The sequence below is a fragment of the Pleurodeles waltl genome, chromosome 4_1 (genome assembly GCF_031143425.1).
Source record: "Pleurodeles waltl isolate 20211129_DDA chromosome 4_1, aPleWal1.hap1.20221129, whole genome shotgun sequence".
Lineage (NCBI taxonomy): Eukaryota > Metazoa > Chordata > Amphibia > Caudata > Salamandridae > Pleurodeles > Pleurodeles waltl.
The window spans coordinates 658,458,173-658,471,959 of NC_090442.1; the positions used below are offsets into that span (position 1 = coordinate 658,458,173).

At 46.6% G+C, this 13,787-nt stretch overlaps 1 protein-coding gene across 1 annotated transcript in view; it reads left to right on the plus strand.

The window, feature by feature from the left end:
- Nucleotides 1-13,787, plus strand: part of XPOT (exportin for tRNA) — a 710,192-nt gene that overhangs the window by 133,176 nt on the left and 563,229 nt on the right. The gene's annotated exons all lie outside the window — the stretch shown is intronic.

Consider the following 13,787-nt stretch of genomic DNA (forward strand, 5'->3'; position numbering starts at 1 on the left):
AGGTATTGACCAGGGGAAACCAGTTTCTCTGTCCCCATGGTGACACTGGCACCTGTATCCCTCAGGCCTTCTACACTTGTCCCATTAATTAAGAGTTGCTGCCTGTATTTTTGCACAATAGGGGGCCAGGCAGCCAGTGTGGCTAAGTCCACCCCACCCTCAGAGACTAATGTAGCTTCAGTGTGAACACTGACTTGCTCTGGGCACACTGTGGATCCCACTTGGAGACTGGCCATTCCAGTGTTAGCTGGAGTAGAGTCAGAAGTGGAACCTTTCTTGGGACAGGCCTTGTCTCCAGTTTGGTGTCCTTGCTGATTACAGCTACGACACCAGGCCTTTTTGGGATCAAAGTTTTTACCCTTGTACCCAAAATTGGATTGTGAAGAGGCTCTGGACCCTCCCTCCTGAGCAGGTTTTTGGGGCCCTATAGAAGACTCTTTACTATTTTTCCCTTTGGATGTCTCAACACTCTTCCCCTGGGGAGTCTTTGTGACCCCTTTCTTTTGGTCACCCCTTGTGGAAGTCTTGGTCACCCTAGTCTTGACCCAATGGTCCGCCTTCTTTCCAAATTCTTGGGGAGAAATTGGGCCTAGGTCTACCAGATGCTGATGCAGTTTATCATTGAAACAATTACTTAACAGGTGTTCTTTCACAAATAAATTGTACAGCCCATCATAATCATTTACACCACTGCGTTGAATCCAACCATCCAGTGTTTTTACTGAGTAGTCAACAAAATCAACCCAGGTCTGGCTCGAGGATTTTTGAGCCCCCCTGAACTTAATTCTATACTCCTCAGTGGAGAATCCAAAGCCCTCAATCAGGGTAGCCTTCATGAGGTCATAGGATTCTGCATCTTTTCCAGAGAGTGTGAGGAGTCTATCCCTACACTTTCCAGTGAACATTTCCCAAAGGAGAGCACCCCAGTGAGATCTGTTTACTTTTCTGGTTGCACAAGCCCTCTCAAAAGCTGTGAACCATTTGGTGATGTCATCACCATCTTCATATTTAGTTACAATCCCTTTTGGGATTTTCAACATGTCAGGAGAATCTCTGACCCTATTTATGTTGCTGCCACCATTGATGGGACCTAGGCCCATCTCTTGTCTTTCCCTTTCTATGGCTAGGAGCTGTCTCTCTAAAGCCAATCTTTTGACCATCCTGGCTAACAGGAGATCATCTTCACTGAGGCTATCCTCAGTGATTCCAGAGGTGCTGGACTCTCCTGTGAGAGAATCCGCATCTCTGACTATCACATTTGGAGTCAGGGTTTGAGGGACCCTGTTCTCCCTAACTAGGACTGGAGGTGGGAATTCCTCCACATCACTAGCTTCCCCTTCTGGGAGGTTATCCTCAGAGGGGTTGTTCTTTGCAAACTCTGACAAAAGCTGCTGGAGCTGTGCTTTGGTAGGGTTTGAACCAGTTTTAATCTTTTTGGTTTTGCAGAGAGACCTTAACTGTGACATCCTAAGATGCAGGTAAGGGGTGACGTTGAGTTCCATCACATTCTCTTCTGCATTAGACATTATGTTTCTAAAAGTTGGAATACTTTTTAAGAATCTAAAACTATCTCTAGAACTTTATTCAAACTTTTACAAAACTTTTAAACTCTAAAAGAAATGCTAACAGGGACTAACACAAGGCCCTAGCAGGACTTTTAAAAATTTAGAAAAATAGCTCAAATTTCAAACATCTGTTTCTAATGACAATTTTTGGAATTTAGTTGTGTGATCAGGTATTGGCTGAGTAGTCCAGCAAATGCAAAGTCTTGTACCCCACCGCTGATCGACCAATGTAGGAAGTTGGCTCTGTATGCACTATTTCAAAGTAAGGAATAGTATGCACAGAGTCCAAGGGTTCCCCTTAGAGGTAAGATAGTGGCAAAAAGAGATAATACTAATGCTCTATTTTGTGGTAGTGTGGTCGAGCAGTAGGCTTATCAGAGGGTAGTGTTAGGCATTTGTTGTACATACACAGGCAATAAATGAGGAACACACTCAGAGACAATTCCAGGCCAATAGGTTTTTATATAGAAAAATATAGTTCGATGGCATCTGTCGCTGTAGATACACATGGTATGCATGAGCTCGCCATCTGGTGTTGGGTCGGAGTGTTACAAGTTGTTTTTCTTCGAAGAAGTGTTTTCGAGTCACGGGACCGAGTGACTCCACCTTCTGTGCTCATTGCGCATGGGCGTCGACTCCATCTTCGATTGTTTTCTTTCCGCCATCGGGTTCGGACGTGTTCCTGTCGCTCCGAGTTTCGGAACGGAAAGTTAGCTGAAGACGGAAGATTTTCGACGGTATCGTTGCGATCCGGTTAGAGATAGACACATACGACGACGCGTTCAACATCGAAGCGCCTCGGTGCCCTTCGGGGTAGATTTCGGCACCCCGTCGGGGCCTAGTCGGCCCGACCGCGTGGAGGACAACGCCGATGGATCGGACCCCGTTTCGATTCTGCCCCGAATGCCACAACAAATATCCTTATACGGACCTACACTCGGTCTGTAATCTGTGCCTGTCACCCGAGCACAGCGAAGAATCCTGTGAGGCCTGTCGGGCGTTCCGGTCCCGAAAAACTCTGCGCGACCGTCGAGCGAGAAGACTCCAGATGGCGTCCACGCCAAAAGAGCGTCCACAGTTCGAGACAGAAGAGGAACAGGAGGAATCCTTTTCCATCCAGGATTCAGACTCCGACGAGCTACACTCTACAAGAACTGTGAGTAAGACGTCGAGATCAAACCTTAAAAAAGGAAAGAAGGCCCAGGGGACGCCACTGCCAACCGGCCATGGCTCCACCCAAATTCTCGGTGACCAACAATCGGCACCGAAAAAGGCCCATTCAGTGTCGAGATCGTCCGACTTCGGTCGAGACACCGGCACGCAGCCTCCTCGGGACCGAGAGAGTGCTAAACAGAAGCATCGACACCGAGAGTTCGGTGTCGACACCGATCGACGCCGAGACAGTGGCGCCGAAGACCATAGAGGCCAAGAATTTTCGGCACAGAAAAAGAGGAAGGTTACCTCGGAGCCGAAAAAACAATCGACAGGGCTTTCGGAGCCGAAAAAAGCGACATCAGACCCTGTTTCTGGCTCCTATACCGAAGAGCATTCTATGTCTTCTCAAATGAAGAAACATAGATTTGAACAAGAACTGCAATCCACTGACGTGGATCACACGCAAAAGCGTATCTTTATTCAGCAGGGGACTGGGAAGATCAGTACCCTCCCACCTGTCAAACGAAAGAGAACGCTTCAGTTTACTCCTCAGCAACAAACAACACAAAAGGTAACACCTCCTCCCTCGCCTCCACCTGTAACTCCGGCTTCGCCAACTTACACCCCGTCACATTCGCCAGCTCACACCGCCATGAGCCACGACGACCAAGATCAGGATGCGTGGGACTTGTACGACGCACCAGTGTCTGATAACAGCCCAGACACATACCCAACTAGGCCATCACCACCGGAAGACAGCACAGCCTACTCGCAAGTGGTGGCTAGAGCAGCTCTATTCCATAATGTGGAACTACACTCGGAACAAGTAGAGGATGATTTTTTATTTAACACCCTCTCCTCAACCCACAGCTCCTACCAAAGCCTGCCGATGCTCCCAGGCATGCTACGCCATGCAAAGGACATTTTCAAGGAGCCAGTTAAAAGTAGGGCAGTGACGCCTAGGGTGGACAAAAAGTATAAGGCGCCTCCTACGGACCCTGTCTTCATCACCTCTCAGCTGCCACCAGACTCTGTGGTGGTAGGGGCTGCCAGAAAACGGGCAAACTCACACACTTCTGGGGATGCACCTCCCCCAGATAAAGAAAGTAGGAAGTTCGATGCAGCCGGGAAGAGGGTTGCTGTCCAAGCAGCAAACCAGTGGCGCATCGCAAATTCACAAGCGCTGCTAGCGCGATACGACAGAGCCCACTGGGATGAGATGCAGCATCTCATTGAACATCTCCCAAAAGATCTGCAAAAAAGAGCAAAACAGGTTGTTGAGGAGGGTCAAAACATTTCCAACAATCAAATACGCTCCTCCATGGATGCAGCAGACACGGCCGCAAGAACCATTAATACGTCGGTTACCATCCGTAGGCACGCATGGCTCAGAACGTCTGGATTCAAGCCAGAAATTCAGCAGGCAGTGCTTAACATGCCAGTAAACGAGAAACTTCTGTTCGGTCCGGAGGTCGACACAGCTATAGAAAAGCTCAAGAAGGACACTGACACTGCCAAGGCCATGGGCGCACTCTACTCCCCGCAGAGCAGAGGATCTTATAACACCTTCCGCAAAACACCTTTTAGAGGAGGGTTTCGGGGTCAGGCCACACAAGCTAGCACCTCACAGTCCGCACCGCCCACCTACCAGGGACAGTACAGGGGAGGTTTTCGGGGCCAGTATAGAGGGGGGCAATTTCCTAGGAATAGAGGAAGATTTCAAAGCCCCAAAACCACTACCAACAAGCAGTGACTCACACGTCACTCACCCCTCCCACACAACACCAGTGGGGGGGAGGATACATCAATATTACGAAGCATGGGACAAAATAACTACAGATACATGGGTCCTAGCAATTATCCAACATGGTTATTGCATAGAATTCATGCAATTCCCTCCAGACATACCACCAAAATCACAAAATTTATCAAAATACCATTCACAACTTCTAGAGATAGAAGTTCAAGCACTACTGCAAAAAAATGCAATAGAATTAGTACCAAGCACACAAATAAACACAGGAGTTTATTCACTGTACTTCTTGATACCAAAAAAGGACGAAACACTGAGACCAATTCTAGACCTCAGGGTAGTAAACACATTCATCAAATCAGACCACTTTCACATGGTCACACTACAAGAAGTGTTACCATTGCTCAGAAAACACGACTACATGACAACCCTAGACCTCAAGGACGCATATTTCCATATACCAATCCATCAATCACACAGGAAATATCTAAGGTTTGTATTCAAAGGAATACATTACCAATTCAAAGTATTGCCTTTTGGTTTAACAACCGCTCCAAGAGTATTCACAAAGTGCCTAGCAGTAGTCGCTGCACACATCAGAAGGCAGCAAATACATGTGTTCCCGTATCTAGACGACTGGCTAATCAAAACCAGTTCGCTCACACAATGCTCAAACCACACAAATCAAGTCATACAAACCCTCTACAATCTAGGGTTCACCGTCAACTTTGCAAAATCAAACATTCTGCCAAGCAAAGTACAGCAATATCTAGGAGCCATAATAGACACGACAAAAGGAGTAGCAACGCCAACTCCACAAAGGATCCACAATTTCAACAGGGTCATTCAACACATGTCTCCAAACCAAACAATACAAGCAAGAACAATACTACAGCTCCTAGGCATGATGTCCTCATGCATAGCCATTGTCCCAAACGCAAGACTGCACATGAGGCCCTTACAACAGTGCCTAGCCTCACAGTGGTCTCAAGCACAGGGTCACCTTCTAGATCTGGTGTTGCTAGACCGCCAAACTTACCTATCGCTTCTATGGTGGAACAGTATAAATTTAAACATAGGGCGGCCTTTCCAAGACCCAGTGCCACAGTACGTAATAACAACAGATGCTTCCATGACAGGGTGGGGAGCACATCTCAATCAACACAACATAAGAGGACAATGGAACATACATCAAACAAAACTGCATATAAATCATCTAGAATTATTAGCAGTTTTTCAAGCACTAAAAGCTTTCCAACCAATCATAACCCACAAATACATCCTTGTCAAAACAGACAACATGACAACGATGTATTATCTAAACAAACAAGGAGGAACACATTCAACGCAGTTAAGCTTGTTAGCTCAAAAAATATGGAAGTGGGCAATCCACCATCAAATTGGTCTAATAGCACAGTTTATTCCGGGGATCCAGAATCAGCTGGCAGACAATCTCTCTCGAGATCACCAGCAAGTCCACGAATGGGAAATCCACCCACAAATTCTGAACACCTACTTCACACTCTGGGGAACACCACAAATAGACTTATTTGCAACAAAAGAGAACGCAAAATGCCAAAACTTCGCGTCCAGATACCCACACAAGCAATCCCAAGGCAATGCCCTATGGATGAACTGGTCAGGAATATTTGCTTACGCTTTTCCTCCTCTCCCTCTCCTTCCTTACCTAGTAAACAAATTGAGTCAAAACAAACTCAAACTCATTTTAATAGCACCAACGTGGGCAAGACAACCCTGGTACACAACACTGCTAGATCTGTCTGTAGTACCACACATCAAACTGCCCAACAAACCAGATCTGTTAACGCAACACAACCAACAGATCAGACACCCGGACCCAGCATCGCTGAATCTAGCAATCTGGCTCCTGAAATCCTAGAATTCGGACACTTTCAACTTAGCCAAGAGTGTATGGAAGTCATAAAGCAGGCCAGAAGGCCATCCACTAGACACTGCTACGCAAGTAAGTGGAAAAGATTTGTTTGGTACTGCCATCATAATCAGATACAACCACTAGAGGCAACTCCAAAACATATAGTAAATTACTTGCTCCATTTACAAAAAGCAAAGCTAGCCTTCTCTTCTATTAAAATACACCTTGCAGCAATATCTGCATACCTGCAAACTACATATTCAACTTCCTTGTATAGGATACCAGTTATCAAAGCATTCATAGAAGGGCTTAAAAGAATTATACCACCAAGAACACCACCTGTTCCTTCATGGAACCTAAACGTGGTTCTAACAAGACTCATGGGCCCACCTTTCGAACCCATGCACTCTTGCGGAATACAATTCCTCACCTGGAAAGTTGCCTTTCTCATCGCCATTACATCTCTAAGAAGAGTAAGTGAAATTCAAGCGTTCACAACACAAGAACCTTTTATACAAATACATAAAAATAAGGTCGTCCTACGACCTAATCCAAAATTTTTACCAAAAGTTATTTCTCCATTCCATCTAAATCAAACGGTAGAACTACCAGTATTCTTCCCACAGCCAGATTCTGTGGCTGAAAGAGCACTACATACATTAGATGTCAAAAGAGCATTAATGTACTACATTGACAGAACGAAGAACATCAGAAAAACTAAACAGCTATTTATTGCATTCCAAAAACCTCATGCAGGTAACCCAATATCAAAACAAGGTATAGCCAGATGGATAGTTAAATGCATCCAAATCTGCTACCTTAAAGCAAAAAGACAACTGCCCATTACTCCCAGGGCACATTCAACAAGGAAAAAAGGTGCTTCAATGGCCTTTTTAGGAAACATCCCAATGCAAGAAATTTGTAAGGCAGCCACTTGGTCTACGCCTCACACATTCACCAAACACTACTGTATAGATGTGCTATCCGCACAACAAGCTACAGTAGGTCAAGCTGTATTAAGAACTCTATTTCAGACAACTTCTACTCCTACAGGCTAAACCACCGCTTATGGGGAACTAACTGCTTACTAGTCTATGCATACCATGTGTATCTACAGCGACAGATGCCATCGAACTGAAAATGTCACTTACCCAGTGTACATCTGTTCGTGGCATCAGTCGCTGAGATTCACATGGACCCACCCACCTCCCCGGAAGCCTGTAGCAGTTCAGAAGTTACCTTCAATTTTGTACATTTGTATATATATTACTTAATCCTTTAATAGGTACATACTTACATTTTTCATTGCGCGGGCACTATTACTATAGTACAACTCCTACCTCACCCTCTGCGGGGAAAACAATCGAAGATGGAGTCGACGCCCATGCGCAATGAGCACAGAAGGTGGAGTCACTCGGTCCCGTGACTCGAAAACACTTCTTCGAAGAAAAACAACTTGTAACACTCCGACCCAACACCAGATGGCGAGCTCATGCATACCATGTGAATCTCAGCGACTGATGCCACGAACAGATGTACACTGGGTAAGTGACATTTTCATTTTCTTAGTTTATTTTAAGAACCACAGGTTCAAGATTTACAAACAATACTTTAAATGAAAGGTATTTCACTTAGGAACTTTGAATTAGCAAAATAGCATATACAGTTCTCACACAAATGGCAATAAGCTATTTTAAAACTGGACACTGTGCAATTTTCAACAGTTCCTGGGGGAGGTAAGTGTTTGTTAGTTTTGCAGGTAAGTAAACCACCTACAGGGTTCAAAGTTGGGTCAAGGTAGCCCACCTTTGGGGGTTCAGGGCAACTCCAAAGTTACCACCCCTGCAGCTCAGGTCCGGTCAGGTGCAGAGGTCAAAGTTGTGCCCAAAACGCATAGGCTTCAATGGAGAAGGGGGTGCCTTGGTTCCAGTCTGCCAGCAGGTAAGTACCCGCGTCTTCGGAGGGCAGACCAGGGGGGTTTTGTAGGGCACCTTGGGGGACACAAGTCAACACAAAAAGTACACCCTCAGCGGCACGGGGGTGGCCGGGTGCAGTGTGCAAACAGGCGTCGGGTTTGCAATAGGATTCAATGGGAGACCAAGGGGTCTCTTCAGCGATGCAGGCATGGGGGGGGGGGGGGCTCCTCGGGGTAGCCACCACCTGGGCAAGGGAGAGGGCCACCTGGGGGGTCGCTCCTGCACTGGAGGTCGGTTCCTTCAGGTCCTGGGGGCTGCAGGTGCAGTGTCCTTACCAGGCGTCGGGTCTTTGAAGCAGGCAGTCGCGGTCAGGGCGGAGTCTCTGGATTCCCTCTGCAGGCGTCGCTGTGGGGGTTCAGGGGGGTCAACCCTGGCTACTCACGGTCTCGCAGTCGCCGGGGAGTCCTCCCTGTGATGTTTGTTCTCCACAAGTCGAGCCGGGGGCGTCGGGTGCAGAGTCAAAGTCTCACGCTTCCGGCGGGAAACGTGTGTTGTTTCAAAGTTGCTTCTTTGTTGCAAAGTTGCAGTCTTTGTGGAGCAGAGCCGCTGTCCTCTGGAGTTCTTGGTCCTTCTAGATGCAGGGTAGTCCTCTGAGGCTTCAGAGGTCGCTGGACCCTGTGGAACGCGTCGCTGGAGCAGTGTCTTTAGAAGTGGGGAGACAGGCCGGTAGAGCTGGGGCCAAAGCAGTTGGTGTCTCCGTCTTCTCTGCAGGTTTTCAGCTTAGCAGTCCTTCTTCGTCTTAGGTTGCAGGAATCTATCTTGCTGTGTTCTGGGAGCCCCTAAATACTCAATTTAGGGGGGTGTTTAGGTCTGGGGGGTTAGTAGCCAATGGCTACTAGCCCTGAGGGTGGCTACACCCTCTTTGTGCCTCCTCCCTGAGGGGAGGGGGGCACATCCCTAATCCTATTGGGGGAATCCTCCATCTGCAAGATGGAGGATTTCTAAAAGTCAGAGTCACCTCAGTTCAGGACACCTTAGGGGCTGTCCTGACTGGCCAGTGACTCCTCCTTGTTTTTCTCATTATCTCCTCCGGCCTTGCCGCCAAAAGTGGGGCCGTGGCCAGAGGGGGCAGGCAACTCCACTAGCTGGAGTGTCCTGGGGTGCTGTAACAAAGGGGGTGAGCCTTTGAGGCTCACCGCCAGGTGTTACAGTTCCTGCAGGGGGAGGTGAGAAGCACCTCCACCCAGTACAGGCTTTGTTACTAGCCACAGAGTGACAAAGGCACTCTCCCCATGTGGCCAGCAACATGTCTGGTGTGTGGCAGGCTGCTGAAACTAGTCAGCCCACACTGGTAGTCGGTTAAGGTGGGGGCACCTCTAAGGTGCCCTCCGGGGTGTATGTCACAATAAAATGTACACTGGCATCAGTGTGCATTTATTGTGCTGAGAAGTTTGATACCAAACTTCACAGTTTTCACTGTAGCCATTATGGTGCTGTGGAGTTTGTGCATGACAGACTCCCAGACCATATACTCTTATGGCTACCCTGCACTTACAATGTCTAAGGTTTTGCTTAGACACTGTAGGGACATAGTGCTCATGCATGTGTCCTCACCTGTGGTATAGTGCATCCTGCCTTAGGACTGTAAGGCCTGCTAGAGGGGTGACTTACCTATGCCACAGGCAGTGTGAGGTTGGCATGACACTCTGAGGGGAGTGCCATATCGACTTAGTAATTTTCTCCCCACCAGTACACACAAGCTGTGAGGCAGTGTGCATGTGCTGAGTGAGGGGTCCCCAGGGTGGCATAAGACATGCTGCAGCCCTTAGAGACCTTCCCTGGCTTCAGGGCCCTTGGTACCACCGGTACCATTTACAAGGGACTTAACTGAGTGCCAGGGCTGTGCCAATTGTGGAGACAAAGGTACAGTTTAGGGAAAGAACACTGGTACTGGGGCCTGGTTAGCAGGATCCCAGCACACTTTCAATCATAACTCGGCATCAGCAAAAGGCAAAAAGTCAGGGGGTAACCATGGCAAGGAGGCATTTCCTTACACCCACCCATACCTCCCAGCTCTGCGGATATGTCTAGTAGGGTTTATCCCTTTCAGGGCCCTAGTTTTGCACAGATAAAACTGTTGGTTCCATCCGAGACACTGCACTTCAGACGTGGAGGGGGGGGGCAAAAACTCACTTTAGATATGAGGTAAGAGAACCATCCGCTTCTAAAAATATGCCAGAGTTGCGTAAAACCGACTCCAGAGTTTTAAAGGGTGCCTCGCCGCCAAAGAAAACGATGACTGCAGCAGCGTCCTGAGTCGAGGATCCCCTCGAAACCCATGATTGGTAGACCACAGATGGGAAAACCCTCAAAATTAAAGTCGTTGAAAGATGTATAGGGGAAAGGGGCTTCGAAACCTAAGCATGAGAGGTTGCAGGCCGAAATGGCAGTTCTTCTACAGAAACAAAAAGAATGCGAGGAAAGTCTAAAGGAATTTAGAATTCCAAAAGTACCATTGATGCCAAAAGAGCAGGGAGAGTTAAGCTTTAAAGAAATCGAGCCTCCCTGAACACCAGAGCCACAAGAAAATGAAGAAGAACTTTTTTATGAAGAGGAAGAGGAACAAATATCTGGTCGGTATCAAGGTTCAGAGGGATATGAATACTCAGAGGCTCAGTGGCAGGACTTGAAAGCTGAATCACTTGAAGAGGGGGTGGAGTGTTACCCTCACAAATCATCACCACCATATGACATAGACATCTACAATCAGGTGATAAATAAAGCAGCAGACAGATAGATTAGAGGAGGAGAGGTCACAGTAATTTTCTTATTAGAGACTCTTTTACCCATATGGTCAGAAGTCAATATCTGCCCATGCTTCCAGGCGTTTTAGACCTAGGATGGGAGACCTTCAAGGTACCAGCCACATGCACAGCGGTCACTTTGAGTGCAGAAAAGAAATACAAGTACTTATGAAAAGATCCAATGTACATAAGGAGTTCTGTGCCAGCTCATTCTATTATTACAGCTACAGCCAGGAAAAGGACCAACATCCCATCAACTTCAAGTTCTCCTCCAGACAAGGAGAGCAAACTGATGGATCTCATGAGCCAAACATTTGAGAGAAGTGCAGCAAATCTATGGCGCATTGCAAATTCAAATGTTCTACTAAACCGCTATGCTCACCAAATATGGGACAAGATGGCGGAGTTAGTGAAGCATTTACCGAAACTATACTGGAAGAGTGTAACACATTTGGCGGAAGAGGGCAAAAGTATTGCCAATATGTGCCTAAAGTCTGCACTAGATGCGGCAGACACATCCAGCAAACAGATGGTGACAGCTATCGTATGACATCACCACTTGTGGCTTAGAATTTTGGGATCATACCAGAAGTAAGGCGAACATTCTGAATGCCCCATTCATCGGGGAACAGCTTTTTGGAAGTGCAGTTTATGAGACACTAAATCAACTGAAAAAGGATAATGAGACTTCTGAGTCTGTGGCTGTGCTCCAGTTCAGAGGGAGCATGCGAAGGGGCACCACACCTTCAAGAAGACATGCGGGTAGTGGTAACTTCCAATCAAGCCCTCCAAAACGATCCTATCAGGGAGGCAGTCAATCTACACAACCGCAACAAATTTGTCAGTACAGTCAGGGCAGACAGACCTTTCGGGGCCAGACACGAAGAAGAGGACTTTCATAAAGAGGAAGGGGCAACACCCTCAAATAAGTGACACGTGGGCACTTCCAGCACACCCTCATACAAAGTCAGTGAGGGCGGAAAGCAAAAACATCTTCTACACATATCACCTGTCAGAGGAAGAATTAAATAACTTTCTTAATGTCCAGTATTTGGAACTAAAAAGAGTGTTCCTCGCCTTAAAAGCATTTCAGAAAGATTTTTTGGGGAGGTCAATATTGATCCAAACAGAGAATACAACCACCATGTTCTACATCAACAAGCAGGGGTGAGCACAACCCCTGACTTTATCCAAATTAGTTCAGGGAATTTGGAATTGGACTGTCCCATAGGCTCTCATTATCCTAATGAGGCTGTTGGATTCGGGCGGCAGAATCTCCTGAATTGTGGGCAACTGAGTCCAGTCTCACACCGTGTGACAACTGTCGGCCTAATCCCGTTTTCCGGCTAACTAGTAGCACCTCATCTCTCCCCAAGAGCAGGGATGATTGTAGCAACTGGGCACTTGACAGCAATGACTCCTCAGGGAAATTGTGGTCGTTTAGATCTTATCCTTTTTTTCAGTTACATTAGTCTCATACATGCAAATACAAACTAAGGCAAAGAATGGTTCAATAAGGTGTATTGAATTAACTGCATCTTAGATAAAAATGTCATAAATTGCAATAACTAGGATGATAGAAGATGCTAGAAGCAAAATGGTGACAAGAAGAGTCAAACACAAGAAAAGTCCCACCATACTGTCACTATGCATAATATATGTGGTTCCTACCTAAGCTATGTTAGAGCACAGTGTTATAAGCCCTAATCCACCCTTCAGGTTCCCCCCCTGGGAAGACATCATCCCCCATGCTTGAGCAAGTAAGGCTGTTGTCTAGAAAGGCACCATCCCATTTAGGCCAGGGATCCGGTAGTCTTAGCAAGCAGCTGTAGCAAAGGCAATCAGCATGCGGTCGTGGTCATCTGGCTGGAATCTCCCTCTAATGTTCTCACAGAGAAGTGTTTTTATAATAAAACAGCTGATGTTCTAAGAAAATGTCCCCACAAAAGGACGTGTATGTTTCTGTGAAAATTGGAGACACAGCGTACCACTTTGCCGGCAACTCTATTTGGCTGCAGCCTTGAGGAAAGCACAAAGTGAAAAGAATGTCTTGCTAAAAACGCAATGCTTTCCTAGGCAAAAGAACAACTAGATAAAAAAACAAAGCAGCACTGAAAATGTGGCCTATGCTAGAATAATAAAATTAAACTGAATTAAATGTAACTGGGCTAAAGTGCACAAGCGGCAGGCCTAGTTGCTAAAATAACATGTCTAAAAAATATGGCTGCTATACAAAAGGACAATCCAAAGGAAAATGGTTCTATTAGCAGTAGATCTACCAGGAAGGAACAGTCTTGAGGCTGACAGATTTGGCAGACAAGCTTCATGCTCCTACAAATGGGAACTCAACCAGACATTTCTTCAAATGATCTTTCAGGAATGGGGAACGCCAAAGATAGATCTATTAGTAATACCCTTGAATGCATAATGCCAAAGATTCGCCTCCAGAGAACCTTACTACCAATCAATGGGGAGTTGATCAACTTGTTGGGGAGATTTGTGTACGCTTTTCCCCCAATATCCCTGATAAATAGAGTGATCAGAAAATGTAAGATGATATTCATTCTTATTGCACCACCATGGGCAAGACAGACATGGTTCTCAGAGCTGATCGAATTGGCACAAGGGAAACAATCAAACTACCAAAGTGACAGGATCTAGTGTCAGTGGAAAAAAGAAGGGGTTCTACAGCCAGAGCCA